Raw genomic sequence first — 15,664 nt, forward strand, 5'->3', positions numbered from 1 at the left:
TTTGCAACAGTTAGGTACACTTTCCACCTACTTCTCTACATAGTCGCCGCTCCAACTTCGGGTCTTGTCGAAGTGTTGTATCAGCTTTTCAACATCCTCGTCATAGAAGGCAGCCGCCTGGCTTTCGGGCAGCTATCTGCAGCTCGTTGTCTGCGGAAAAATTTTGTCTTCTTAGCCAGCGGTTCTTGTGAGCGGAGATGAGACTCAGGGGGAGCCAATTACGTGCTGTATTGTGAGTGATAAAATACATCTCATCGGTAAGCCTGCAGGAGCGTCTTCATTGCCCCTGCAGTTTGCGGCCGAGAATTGGGACGAAGAAGGATCTGCGCGACAGTTGTGTTATGTGGGCTGCATCACACAGGCGAACTCTCTAACTGGGCCCTCATACTTGGCGGGAGACGCTATTCCCTACGCATCTTTACGTGCTCACTGTTCACTCAGAACTGAAAAGAGCGACGCGACACGATCGACGGGCATACTGGAGACACTGCCCAACACATCTGTGCAAAGCTTTACCGGATTTTCCCAGCGGTTTCCATTTCGCGACCGATCGGAACTTACTTTCTGGACAACCCTCGTATTACATAATATTTTCTTACATTGACATTGCTCCCGGCGGAGGTTCGAGTCCTCCCTCGGGCATGGGTGTGTTTGTGTTTGTCCTTAGGATAATTTAGGTTAAGTAATGTGTAAGCTTAGGGACTGAAGATCCTAGCTGTTTAGTCCCATAAGATTTCACACACATTTGAACATTTTTTTACATTCACCTTTTATAAAAAATATTAAATTTTATTTTCTTACACTCATCTTTTGTATGAAAGTAATAATAATTTTTGAAAATCGGTGAATGTCATACTGAAAAATATTCATTCTTATTCATTTTTCTAAATGAGTTAGACCTGAAGGGTTCAGAATAGTAGATGGATTCAGTAGGTTCCAGGTAAGTTTTCATTTTCTAGTGAAAAGAACGAGTGAAACGAGTGATTTTTGGTAGAAAATGAAAAGTGAGCTAGAACCTACTGAATGGATGTACTGATATCCTTCGTCAGTTTATGGCGGGATCAAGGAGGTTAGGTTATGTTACAATCTACCCTATGTATGAATCAGGACAGATTTTAGCCTCCATGGGTGGTATGGGTATCCCAAAGCCTCCGAGCTTGGAAGCGAGAGCTGAAATGTGACGTTTGCTACTAAAAATATGCCGAATGCACATAAATCTGCTACACTACTGGCCATTAAAATTGCTACACCACGAAGATGTGCTACAGACGCCAAATTTAACTGAAAGCAAGAAGATGCTGTGATATGCAAATGATTAGCCTCTCAGAGCGTTCACACAAGATTGGCTCCGGTGGCGACACCTACAACGTGCTGACATGAGGAAAGTTTCCAACCGGTTTCTCGTACACAAACAGCAGTTGACCGGCGTTGCCTGGTGAAACGTTGTTGTGATGCCTCGTGTAAGGAGGAGAAATGCGTACCATCACGTTTCCGACTTTGATAAAGGTCGGATTGTAGCCTATCGCGATTGCGGTTTATCGTATCGCGACATTGCTCCACGCCTTGGTCGAGATCCAATGACTGTTGGTAGAATATGGAATCGGTGGGTTCAGGAGGGTAATACGGAACGCCGTGCTGGATCCTCCATCCATGAAGAAGGTTCCCGTTTTTACCTGAAGAGCGTGCTTTTGAAGATATGAGGGCTGGGAAGTTTTGCACTCTAGAAATTTCTAGAACATCCCAGAACATTCGAGAGTTTTCGAGAACATTCCAATACATTCTAAAGTATTCGAGAGTATTCGAGGAAATTTCAGAATGTTCCGGAATGTTCCGCAGTGACCTGGTATGTTCTGTAATGTTCGGTAACATACCGGAACATCGCAGACCATTGTGAATTATTGTAGAACACTTTCGAATGTTGTGGAATGTTCTGGAACATTGTGGACTATTCGAAGCCGTTTTCGTATCTTCTGGAATTCGCCATTGGTGGGACTACCATTGGTAAAGACCTGTCGTGAGTCCGAACGTCAGTTTCCTATCAATAAAGAAAGGAGGAAGCGTCGGAGTGGGCGAGCGGTTCTAGGCGCTTCAGTCTGGAACCGCGTGACCGCTACGGTCGCAGGTTCGAATCCTGCCTCGAGCATGGATGTGTGTGGTGTCCTTAGGTTAGTTAGGTTTAAGTAGTTTTGAGTTCTAGGGGACTGATGACCTCATATGTTAAGTCCCATAGTGCTCAGAGCCAGCCGATAAAGTCGCACAGTAAGTGAATACAAACAAACAGTCACGCGTCAGAAGTCAAAGTGGTCCAGTGGCTGAATATAAATCGAAAATGAAGTGTGGAAAGTGTGTAAAATGTCCTTAGCGTATTCGTTAGTAAAAAGTTGATTTGAACTATATTTTAGACAATGCCCAAACGTAAAAGAGGAGGAGAGCTTGTCAGTTCTGAAGCAGAACGGTGAAAACAAAAAGAACAGCGAAACAACGAAACAGATGAAGAGCGCAATGCACGTTTAACTGCCCAACGAATGACAAAAGAATGAACTCGTCACGTGGTTTGGACGAAAACTGGTCACTGCGCATCGGCCACCGTGTCCTGCGCGTACTCTACCCAGCGGGTGAGGACCTCTGTCACATTCAAAATCTCGTTCAACTTATCGGAAACTGATCCGTAACTGATTTCCAGTTTTTACTCAGTCGCCGCGATTGTGATCTCGGGCACCAGAGGCGTAGCATCTCTTACGACTTCTGATCCTTCACAGAGAGATGGTCCGCCATTTGGTTCTTCATCACTGCGAATTGTCTGACCGAACGGGAAGATCCTGTGATACCTAACCACTTTGTTATAAGATGATCCACTGTTGCTGTAGACCTATATCATCTCGGCACGGGTTGCTGCCGCGTTGTTCGTCTTGAAACGCAGAAAACGAATTCAGTGAACGATACTCCATTTTACAAGCGGACTGCTCAGTTCTCTTCTGGCTCCTCTAGTGGCGTTCTACGGTACCCTTCGTTGATCCATTATGGATCTGTGGTTTCATCTTTGACCACACATCGATGTTTGCAAACCGCCTCAGTCTGTGTCGCCTGGCCACCAAGAGCTGTTGCAGGACGATTTGATTCACGGATCCAGTTATATGGCCCCTTCGGTGTATAGCGATTTTACGACTATGGCGATTGGGGCCTGAAGATGGCATCAATGTAATGCCCTTGGTAGCACATAGAAGTTCATAAAATAAAATAAACTTCTACAAATCATACGGCTGTTGGTAAATTATTGCATCCAGAAGTTCTACAGTACTTGTCAAAGAGAAAATAGTCGGGAGAAAAACACTGAGCCCGCCGGTGTGGCCGATCGGTTCTAGGCGCTGCAGTTTAGAACCGCGCGACCGCTGCGGTCGCAGGTTCGAATCCTGCATCGAGCATGGATGTGTGTGATGTCCTTAGGTTAGTTAGGTTTAAGTAGTTCTAAGTTCTAGGGGACTGATGACGTCAGATGTTAAGTTCCATAGTGTTCTCAGAACCAGTTGAACCAAAAGCACTGAAGGCATATGTGTAGTCTGCATACGGTGAGGGCTGCAGCTTCGACGCTGGCAGCTTCTGCTGAGACGTGTGTGTGTGTGTGTGTGTGTGTGTGTGTGTGTGTGTGTGTGTGTGTGTGTGTGTCCAACTGATTTGACGGACCTACTTCTGCAGCACCGGCGCTTTCCTCCTGTGCGCCGTTGTAGGCAAGAGACACTCACCAACTACACCTCACCTCGAACCCTGTTGTGGTATTCACGTTCCAGTCCCGGTTGCTCCTGTTTATGCTTGCAGCCACCAGGTCTCCTTCAAATAGGCTGAGGAAGGGGGAAACAGTTTGCGTCATATTTCGCGTAAAATACGTCGGTCACATCCCGAGGACGCCACCGAGATGCTCTTACTAAATGAACACTGCAAGCTTTAGCTGTGAAGTACTACTTCTTTCGTAGGCTCTTTATTTGTGAGAACATATTGTGCCTTCCTTTGCATTACACTAACTGACGTCCTCTTGGGTAAAATATTCCTGAGGTAAAATAGTCCCCCATTCGGATCTCCGGGCGGGGACTACTCATGAGGACGTTGTTATCAGGAGAAAGAAAACTGGCATTCTACAGATCTGAGTGTGGAATGTTGGATCCCTCAATCGGACAGGTAAGTTAGAAAATTTAAAAAGGGAAATCGATAGGTTAAATTTAGATATAGTGGGAATTAGTGAAGTTCTGTGGCAGGAGGAACAAGACTTCTGGTCAGGTGAATACAGGGTTATAAATACAAAATCAAATAGGGGTAATGCAGGAGTAGGTTTAATAATTAATAGGAAAATAGTAATGCAGGTAAGCTACTACAAACAGCATAGTGAACGCATTATTGTGGCCAAGATAGATACGAAGCCCACGCCTACCACAGTAGTACAAGATTATGTGCCAAATATCTCCGCAGATGACGAAGAGATTGATGAAATGTATGATGAGATAAAAGAAATTATTCAGATAGTGAATGGAGAAGAAAATTTAATAGTCATTGGTGACAGGAATTCGATAGTAGGAAAAGAGAGACAAGGAAAAGTAGTAGGTGAATATGGAATGGGAGTAAGGAATGAAAGAGGAAGCCGTCTGGTAGAATGTTGCACAGAGCATAACTTAATCGTAGCTAACACTTGGTTCAAGAATCATAAAAGAACGTTGAATACATGGAAGAAGCCTGGAGATACTAGAAGGTATCAGATAGATTATATCATGGTAAGACAGAGATTTAGGAACCAGGTTTTAAATTGTAAGACATTTCCAGGGGCAGATGTGGACTCTGACCACAATCTATTGGTTATGATCTGTAGATTAAAACTGAAGAAACTGCAAAAAGGTGGGAATTTAAGGAGGTGGGACCTGGATAAACTGAAAGAACCAGAGGTTGTAGAGAGCTTCAGGGAGAGCATTAGGGAACGATTGACAAGGATGGGGGAAAGAAATACAGTAGAAGAAGAATGGATAGCTTTGAGGGATGAAGTAGTGAAGGCAGCAGAGGATCAAGTAGGTAAAAAGACGAGGGCTAGTAGAAATCCTTGGGTAACAGATTGAATTTAACTGATGAAAGGAGAAAATATAAAAATGCAGTAAATGAAGCATGCAAAAAGGAATACAAACGTCTCAAAAATGAGATCGACAGGAAGTGTAAAATGGCTAAGCAGGGATGGCTAGAGGACAATATCAAGAGCTCAGATTTAAACCGAGTTCTAAGCAAAAAAGGGAAAGCAGAAAGGTGGAGGAAGCATATAGAGGGTTTATACAAGGGCGATGTTCTTGAGGACAGTATTATAGAAATGGAAGAGAGTGTATATGAAGATGAAATAGGAGATATGATACTGCGTGAAGACTTTGACAGAGCACTCAAAGACCTAAGTCGAAACAAGGACCCTGGAGTATGCAACATTCCATTAGAACTACTGACGGCCTTGGGAGAGCAAGTCCTGACAAAGCTCTACCATCTGGTGAGCAAGATGTGTCAGACAGGCGAAATACCCTCAGACTTCAAGAAGAATATAATAATTCCAATCCCAAAGAAAGCAGGTGTTGACAGATGTGAAAATTATCGAACTATTAGTTTAATAAGCCACGGCTGCAAACTACTAACACGAATTATTTACAGACGAATGGAAAAACTGGTAGAAGCCGACCTCGGGGAAGATCAGTTTGGATTCCGTAGAAATGTTGGAACACGTGAGGCAATACTGACCCTACGACTTATCTTAGAAGAAAGATTAAGGAAGGGCAACCTACGTTTCTAGAATTTGTAGACTTAAAGAGAGCTATTGGCAATTTTGAGTGGAATACTCACTTTCAAATTCTGAAGGTGGCAGGGGTAAAATACAGGGAGCAAAAGGCTATTTACCAATTGTACAGAAACCAGATGGCAGTTATAAGAGTCGAGGGGCATGAAAGGAAAGCAGTAGTTGGGAAGGGAGTGAGACAGGGTTGTAGCCTCTCCCCGATGCTATTCAATCTGTGTATTGAGCAAGCAGTAAAGGAAACAAAAGAAAAATTTGGATTTGGAATTAAAATCCATGGAGAAGAAATAAAAACTCTGAGGTTCGCCGATGACATTGTAATTCTGTCAGAGACAGCAAAGGACCTGGAAGAGCAGCTGAACGGAATGGATAGAGTCTTGAAAGGAAAATATAAGATGAACATCAACAAAAGCAAAACGAGGATAATGGAATGTAGTCGAATTAAATCGGGTGATGCTGCGGGAATTAGATTAGGAAATGAGACGCTTAAAGTAGTAAACGAGTTTAGTTTTAGTTTTAAGTATCAGGAAGTCTTTTCTGAAAGTATCTGTATGAAGTGTAGCCATATATGGAAGTGAAACGTGGACGATAAATAGTTTAGACAAGAATAAAATAGAAGCTTCCGAAATGTGGTGCTACAGAAGAATGCTGAAGATTAGATGGGTAGATCACGTAACTAATGAGAAGGTAGCAGAATTGTGGAGAAGAGGAATTTGTGGCACAACTTGACTAGAAGAAGAGATTGGTTAGTAGGATATGTTCTGAGGCATCAAGGGATCACCAATTTAGTACTGGAGGGCAGCGTGGAGGGTAAAAATCGTAGAGGGAGACCAAGAGATGAATCCACTAAGCAGATTCAGAAAGATGTAGTTTGCAGTAGGTACTGGCAGAAGAAGAAGCTTGCACAGGATAGAATAGCATGGAGAGCTGCATCAAGCCAGTCTCTGGACTGAAGACAACAACAACAACAACATCTATATGCGCGAAAATGGCCAGTTGATCCTAAATAATGAAATGTGTGAACTCATCGACATGAGTGCTAAAAGGAATCCGGTTATACAATAAATCAGTCGGATCTGAATACCGTAAATTCATCTAAATACCTAAAGTTACGAACAACTTAAATTGGAAAGAACACAGAAAATGTTGTGGAGTAGGCGAAATAAAGACTGTGTTTTATTGGCAGAACACTTAGATCTTCTAAAGAGACTGCCTACACTATGCTTGTTCGTCTTTCGGAGAAGAGCTGCGTAGTGTCGGGTCTTTAATTCCTTACCAGATAGGATTAATGGAATAATGGAATACACCGAAATAGTTCGGAGAAGGGCAGAAAGTTTTCTGTTAAACAGGGGAGAGAGCGTCATGGACATGATGCAGGATTTTGGATGGACATCATAAAAAGAAAGGCGTTTTTCAGTGCTGTGGAATCTTCCCACGAAATTTCAATCATCAACTTTCTCCTCTGAATGTGAAAATATTTCGTTCACGCCGACCTACATAGGGAGAAACGATCGTAAAAATAAGGGAAATCAGAAATTTCACAGAAAGATATAGCTGTTCGTTTTTTCCACGTGCTGTCCAAGAGTGGAATAATAGAGAATTATTGTGAAGGTTGTAAGGGGTTCACCACCCTGATGGAGCAAATGTAATCTCGTTGTATGGCTCACTTGCTAGAACGACAATTCACAGGCGCTGCCTGAGCCATAAAATATCTTTGCCCCTGTTAGAAAGAGAGCTGCAATAGAGTCGCAGGTGAGAGCAGTCTCTGACGCAGTTGCAGTCGCTCGCAGCTACAGTGTAGTTGTAATCTGTTGCTGGTATACCGCAGTTTATAGTTAGTAGCTGTTAAAGTCACAGGGCAGAACAAATTGTAAAATTTTATTATATGGAACTGAATAATAATTTTAATCAGCCGCAGAGCTAAATGATGATGAACAAATGAATAATTGAAACTTCCTGGCAGATTAAAACTGTGTGCCGGACCGAGACTCGAACTCGGGACCTTTTCCTTTCGCGGGCAAGTGCTCTACCAACTGAGCTACCCAAGCACGAACCACGCCCCGTCTTCACAGCTTTACTTCCGCCAGTACCTCGTCTCCTACCTTCCAAACAAAAAAGGCAAAGGTCCCGAGTTCGAATCTCGGTTCGGCACACAGTTTTAATCTTCCAGGAAGTTTCATATCAGCGCACACTCCGCTACAGAGTGAAAATCTCTTTGTGGAAATGAATAATTGTTAATATAATGAAAAATCAACAGTGTAATTAAGTCAACCATATATTGTAAGGTAAATTAAATTATTTTTATTGGCAGGCGCGTAGTTAATTCACTTGTCTGAGATGATTAACATCTCATGAATTTGTTTCAATCTTTTCCTCTGTAATTCGTCAGCACCAGTTGACCCAGATTTGTAATATATTCAATTTCCCCGTGTAATGGATTGTAGACCTTTATCAATAACGTAAAAAAAATTTTCAGAATATAATTGTTTTTACAGTGAACTGTAAAAGTATAATTTTCCCTTAAGTCATTGCCAGTCCCGCTGCAGTCATTTATCTAAATTAAAATATTCCGGATTTATTGTCAGATCATAGTCATGTGCTCTTTAGTAATCGGACGAGCAGCTATGGAGCTGTGTCACTAAGTAAACTCAGTTTTTCTAATAATTCAGATATCAGACAAATGTTATCCAGTATTAGTAGATAGGCCAGCACTGCATTAAGCTGTGCCATTTACGACCAGATATATAGACAGCGTTATCCGGCGAACCATCACGAGGTGAGAACTTTTTCAGTTTACTTCTCACGGACAGATTCAGATTGATTTCACAGGGCCATGGCGTAGCACTGCTTACGTCAAAATTTATCATTTCTTCATGAGTTAAGATTTATCAGTTTTCATACGTCAGAATTTAAGTATCCAAATTTAATTATTTTTATTTTTTATTTTCTGTTCGGGAAGGTCACACATCATTATTTTATATTTTTTTATTTATACTGGAAAGTTACAAGGCACTTCAGTGTGATTTGTACAGTAGCCATGTAGATGACTGGGGAGACGACCTAATAACTGAGGCGATGGGAAGTACTCTCTGCCATTCATTTCATTTTGGTTTGCATGGTTGTAGATATACGAGGGTAATCCTAAAAGTAAGGTCTCCTATTTTTTTATAAGTACATAGACCTGTGTATTTCTACACCGGTTTGCCGGCCGGAGTGACCGTGCGGTTCTAGGCGCTACGGTCTGGAACCGAGCGACCGCTACGGTCGCAGGTACGAATCCTGCCTCGGGCATGGATGTGTGTGATGTCCTTAGGTTAGTTAGGTTTAATTAGTTCTAAGTTCTAGGCGACTGATGACCTCAGAAGTTAACTCGCATAGTGCTCAGAGCCATTTGAACCATTTTTCTACAGCGGTTTACATCAGTTTACAGCTTGAACATATAGCTATTTTTCGACATAATCACCATTTCTGTCGATGCATTTCTGTAGACGCTGTGGCAGTTTTTCTATGCCCATGTCATGCCAGTTGGCCGCCATGCTGTTGAGAAAGTTATGAACCTCTTCTTTCACCTCGTCGTCGGAGCTGAATCGCTTTCGGCCAAATGTTCTTTTAAGCTAGGGAACAGGTGATAGTCACTGGGCGCCAAGTCAGGACTTTAGGGTGGGTGGGTGATTATGTTCCACTGGAACTGTTGCAGGAGAGCAACTGTTTGCCGAGCGATGTGTGGGCGAGCGTTCTCATTGAGAATGTGTACGCCCTTGCTCAACATTCCTCTTCTCCGGTTCTGAATTGCCCGTTTGAGTTTTTTCAGAGTCTGACAGTACCTGTCAGCGTTAGTTGTGGTCCCAGTAGGCATAAAGTCGACTAGCAATACCCCTTTCCGACCCCAAAAAACGGTTGTCATGACTTTACCAGCATACTGTGTTTGAATTTCCGCGGCTTCGGCGAAGAAGGATGCCGCCACTGGCGTGATTGTTGCTCGGTTTCAGGTGTAAAGTGGTATGCTCAGGTTTTGTCACGCGTGACAATTGAGTCCAGAAAGTTGTCCTGTTCGGCTGCAAGGCGGTGAAGAAATGCGCGGGAAGCATCAACTCGTTGCCGCCTGTGCTCCTCAGTCAGCATGCGTGGCACCCATCTTGCGCACACCTTCCGGTAGTTCAATGTTTCCGTTCAAATTCTGTGAGCGGTGCTTCGGGAAACCACAGGAACAAACGTGTAGAGATCCTCCAGGGTGATCCGCCGATCTTCACGCATCTTTGCTCCATCTTCAACACTACCTCCTCATAATGACGGTCTCCACTCCTTTGTTCGTCGTCAATTTCGGTCCGTTAGCTGCAAACACTCTACACCACTTACGAACGTTTTTGACATCCCTGCACGACTCACCATACACTTCTACATCTACATCTACATTGATACTCCGCAAGCCACCCAACGGTGTGTGGCGGAGGGCACTTTACGTGCCACTGTCATTACCTCCCTTTCCTGTTCCAGTCGCATATGGTTCGCGGGAAGAACGACTGTCTGAAAGCCTCCGTGCGCGCTCTAATCTCTCTAATTTTACATTCGTGATCTCCTCGGGGGGTATAAGTAGGGGGAAGCAATATATTCGATACCTCAACCAGAAACGCACCCTCTCGAAACCTGGCGAGCAAGCTACACCGCGATGCAGAGCGCCTCTCTTGCAGAGTCTGCCACTTGAGTTTATTAAACATCTCCGTAACGCTATCACGGTTACCAAATAACCCTGTTACGAAATGCGCCGCTCTTCTTTGGATCTTCTCTATCTCCTCCGTCAGACCGATCTGGTACGGATCCCACACTGATGAGCAATACTCAAGTATAGGTCGAACGAGTGTTTTGTAAGCCACCTCCTTTGTTGATGGACTACATTTTCTAAGCACTCTCCCAATGAATCTCACAACCTGGTACCCGCCTTACCAACAATTAATTTTATATGATCATTCCACTTCAAATCGTTCCGCACGCATACTCCCGGATATTTTACAGAAGTAACTGCTACCAGTGTTTGTTCCGCTATCATATAATCATACAATAAAGGATCCTTCTTTCTATGTATTCGCAATACATTTCATTTGTCTATGTTAAGGGACAGTTGCCACTCCCTGCACCAAGTGCCTATCCGCTGCAGATCTTCCTGCATTTCGCTACAATTTTCTAATGCTGCAACTTCTCTGTGTACTACAGCATCATCCGCGAAAAGCCGCATGGAACTTCCGACACTATCTACTAAGTCATTTATATATATTGTGAAAAGCAATGGTCCCATAACACTCCCCTGTGGCACGCCAGAGGTTACTTTAACGTCTGTAGACGTCTCTCCATTGATAACAACATGCTGTGTTCTGTTTGCTAAAAACTCTTCAATCCAGCCACACAGCTGGTCTGATATTCCGTAGGCTCTTACTTTGTTTATCAGGCGACAGTGCGGAACTGTATCGAACGCCTTCCGGAAGTCAAGAAAAATAGCATCTACCTGGGAGCCTGTATCTAATATTTTCTGGGTCTCATGAACAAATAAAGCGAGTTGGGTCTCACACGATCGCTGTTTCCGGAATCCATGTTGATTCCTACATAGTAGATTCTGGGTTTCCAGAAATGACATGATACGCGAGCAAAAAACATGTTCTAAAATTCTACAAGAGATCGACGTAAGAGATATAGGTCTATAGTTTTGCGCATCTGCTCGACGACCCTTCTTGAAGACTGGGACTATCTGTGCTCTTTTCCAATCATTTGGAACTCTCCGTTCCTCTAGAGACTTGCGGTACACGGCTGTTAGAAGGGGGGCAAGTTCTTTCGCGCACTCTGTGTAGAATCGAATTGGTATCCCGTCAGGTCCAGTGGACTTTCCTCTATTGAGTGATTCCAGTTGCTTTTCTATTCCTTGGACACTTATTTCGATGGCGATGGATTTCAATCGGCGCAGTGCCCTTTCAGTTCGAATAACTGCTCGCAATTCGCGCTTGGCGGTAACATCCAACGGCAGGTCAATTCTCTGCGGCTGCCAAGCCAAGACTGAGCGCCTCAGCGCGGCGTGCGCATGTTTACACACAGTGCGTGAAGCACTCTTCATAACAGTGTGACCAACTGCCACACAAACAAGGTTCGGTACTTATAAAAAAAAAATTGGAGATCTTGGGATTTCCCTCGTAGATGTAGACATGTCTCATTGTTTCTGTCGGTGTGAGAAAGAAGCAGCAAGGCTGAGAATGAGAAGGAAGTTCTTACGAAATATTTTATGCCCTCAGTGGCCAACCCCAGCGCCCCTCGGCCATACCTCGGCAACTACCTGCAACAGCCTTGACCGGCCATATCGTAGCATTGCCGTGTGTTGGGGTCTTATTGTGGCAAGGTTGAGAGCAACACTACTGCGGACACACGCGGACACACTGATGAGCCAAAATATTGTGACCGCCTGCTTAATAGCTTCTTTGCCGTATCTGAAATGAAATACGTCAGTGATCCTGCGTATCAGGGATCCCACAGTTTGTTGGTAGGTTTGTAGAGGTATGTGGCGTTAGATGCCTACGCACAAGCCATGTAATTCGTGTAAATAACGAGTCGCTGATGTGCGTACGCAGTAATGGCGACCGATAGCGACCAAGATGGGTTTCGTAGAATTTACATCAGGCAGATCTGGTCGCCTAGACATCAACTTGACTTCACTATAATGCTCGTGAAACCACTATAGCACGATTCTGACTCCGAGACACGAACAATTATACTGCTGAAAGATGGCATCGCCATGGGGAAATACATCAAGATTGAACGGATGCAGCCGGCCGGGGTGGCCGAGCGGTTCTAGGCACTACAGTCTGGAACCGCGCGACCGCTACGGTCGCAGGTTCGAATCCTGCCTCGGGCATGGATGTGTGTAATCTCCTTAGGTTAGTTAGGGACTGATGACCTTAGAAGTTAAGTCCCAAGTGCTCAGAGCCATTTGAACCATTTTTTTGAAGGGGTGCAGGTGATTCACTGCTGTCAGCGTGTCTTCGATTACTACCACAGGTCCCTTGCAAGCGCAGGAGAATGTCTCCCGTAGCATAATGCTGCTCCCACCAGCCTGCGTCCGTGGCGCGATGTAAGTTTCGGGCCGCTGTTCACCTCGATGACGGCGTTTGTGGAGACGACTATCGACCTAGGGTTGCAAAAATGTGATTCTCCGACGCGATTCCATTGATCGACAGTCGAATCCCGATATCCAGTGACCACTGCAACCGATGATGTCGTTGGGTCAAGTTATGAACACGCATGGGTGGTCTGCTGCAGAGCTACATGTTCAACATTGTACGATGAACGGTGTGCTCCGAAGCATTTGTACGTGCACCCGCATAGTGCTCTTTCGGCAGAGATGCCGCAGAACACCATCTATCGCAGACAAGGCTCCGAACACCACGTTCTATGAAGAGTCGTGGACGTCCAACCGTTTAGCGCCTAGTGGTAGTTTCACTGTCCTTCAACCACTTCACGACAGTAGCACGTGAACATTCGAGCAGCTTCGACGTTTTCGAGATACTCTGCCCTTTGTCAACGTCGCTTATGTCAATGGATTTCCCCACTCCCAGTCCATATCTTTGCTAGGATGGTCCCTCGTCTGTGTCAATTGCGCTTATGTACGAGGGTCACTCCAAAAGAAATTCACACTATTTTTTTTTAATCCATCTTTTATTCTACATGTTTGAAAGTTTTACAGTATGTAGATACATCCTATAGTTACAATATTTTCATTTCTCCACATAATTTCCATCCGTCTCAATTGCCTTACGCCATCTTCGAACCAGCGCCTGTATACCCGCACGGTAAAATTCTGGACCAACCTGTTGGAGCCACTGTTTGGCAGCGTGCACAAGGCAGTCATCGTCTTCAAACCTTGTTCCACAAAGATAATCTTTCAGTTTCCCGAAGAGATGATAGTCACATGGAGCCAGGTCAGGATTGTAAGGCGGGTGTTTCGGTGTTGTCCATCCCAGTTTTGTGATCGCTTCAATGGTTTTCTGACTGACATGTGGCCGTGCATTGCCGTGCAACAGCAAAACATCCTGCTTTTGCCGATGTGGTCGAACACGACTCAGTCGAGCTTGAACTTTCTTCAGTGTCGTCACATATGCATCAGAACTTATGGTGGTTCCAGTTGGCATGATGTCCACAAGTCCTTCGAAATCGAAAAACACCGTAGCCGTAACTCTTCCAGCAGAAGCTGTGGTTTTGAATTTTTTTTTCTTGGGTGAATTTGCATGATGCCACTCCACTGATTGCCTCTTCGTCTCTGGTGAAAAATGATGGCGCCATGTTTCATCACGTGTCACAATTCTTCCAAGAAATCTCCACCATTCTCGTACTGTTCCAGAAGTTCGCTGCATACCGTTTTTCTTCTTTCTTAGTGAGCCACTGTCAACATCCTGGGAACGCACCTGGCACAAACCTTTTTTAACGCCAACGCTTTCAGTATTCTGCAAACACTTCCTTCGCCTATCTCAACGTAGCGTGACAATTCGTTCACTGTGATGCGTCTGTCAGCAGTCACCAATTCGTTAACTCTCTGCACATTGTCTGGAGTGTGTGCAGTACGAGGCCTGCCTCGGCGAGGACAATCCTCAATATTGCCGCGCCTGCTTTCACCAGGTAACCTGCTTGCCCACCGACTAACTGTACCGCGATCGACAGCAGCATCTCCGTACACCTTTTTCAACCTCTTGTGGATGTTTCCCACTGTCTCGTTTTCACAGCACAGGAATTCTATGACAGCACGTTGCTTCTGACGAACATCAAGTGCAGCATCTTGAAGACATGCTGTGACGGCGCCACTCACGGGAACAGGTTGAACTAAGTTTGAAAACAAGCGGGAAGGATGTATCTACATACTGTAAAACTTTGACACATGCAGAATGAAAACTGTATTTTTACAAAAATAGTGTGCTTTTCTTTTGGAGTGATCCTCGTTCTTTTGTTACCGCGGGAAGTGCCCGCAACGCCACCAGGCAGCATCCAACGCCGCGATGGGCAGTGGTCGTAATGTTTTGGCTTATCAGTGTAGAATACGTCCCGGGTAAACGCAGCTTTAAGGGAGAAGAGAGGAGTAGGTTTATTGGCAGAGAGTGTGTAGAAGTTGGGTAGGGTGAGGGGGGGGGGGGTTGGGGGAGTAGGAAGGGAGGGAAGGAGCGAGGGAGGTTAGAACAGGAGAAGAGAGAGAGGGAGAGAGGTTTGCCGTGTGCACGTGAGTCGCGGCAATTTGTCGAGCGAGTTAGCGCCTCGCTATGCTCGTGTTAGCGGGCCCGTTCTTGCGGCGTCTCCGCAAACAGCTCGTTTTGTTGGGAGCCAGAAAAGGTCTTAAAAGGGTCAAACAGCAACGGCAGGCAGGGGATAACTGGCGCAGGAATGTCCTGCTGCGCCCAGCACGGCCGTACCGGCCCGTGGAATGCGGTGCACAGCCGGCTGGAGCCTCTTCCCCGAATCCGCTTTCTCGGAAAACCAAAAATCGGGAGGAAAAACGGGGGCGGGGGAAGCATGCACTACGCACCGCCCGGGCTGCAAGTGGCTAACCCTGTCCAGGGGCCCTATTCTGTACCGTCCATACCGATCGGTGTAGTAAGTTAGACTCGCTAGTGACGTCATTTTCGGATCTTTATCGAAATATCCTATGCAGTAAGCTCCTGAGACGTGTTACCGAACGGTCCTCCCACCGATTTCACGACAATCATAACGAGAGGTTTTGGATTTCGGTCTGACCCTGTCGATCGGTGAGCTGTGGTTTACATACACCTACAATCAGCAGAGGACGCATCCGGTTGGAAAGTAAGTTCATAAATGACTATTTTCCTTTGTTAGAAATATGGTTACGTT

The 15,664-nt window shown here is 45.0% G+C and overlaps 1 protein-coding gene across 1 annotated transcript in view; it reads left to right on the forward strand.

The window, feature by feature from the left end:
- Nucleotides 1–15,664, forward strand: part of LOC124552360 (NK1 transcription factor-related protein 2) — a 157,670-nt gene that overhangs the window by 55,941 nt on the left and 86,065 nt on the right. The gene's annotated exons all lie outside the window — the stretch shown is intronic.

Source organism: Schistocerca americana, chromosome 10 (genome assembly GCF_021461395.2).
Source record: "Schistocerca americana isolate TAMUIC-IGC-003095 chromosome 10, iqSchAmer2.1, whole genome shotgun sequence".
Taxonomy (NCBI): Eukaryota; Metazoa; Arthropoda; class Insecta; order Orthoptera; family Acrididae; genus Schistocerca; species Schistocerca americana.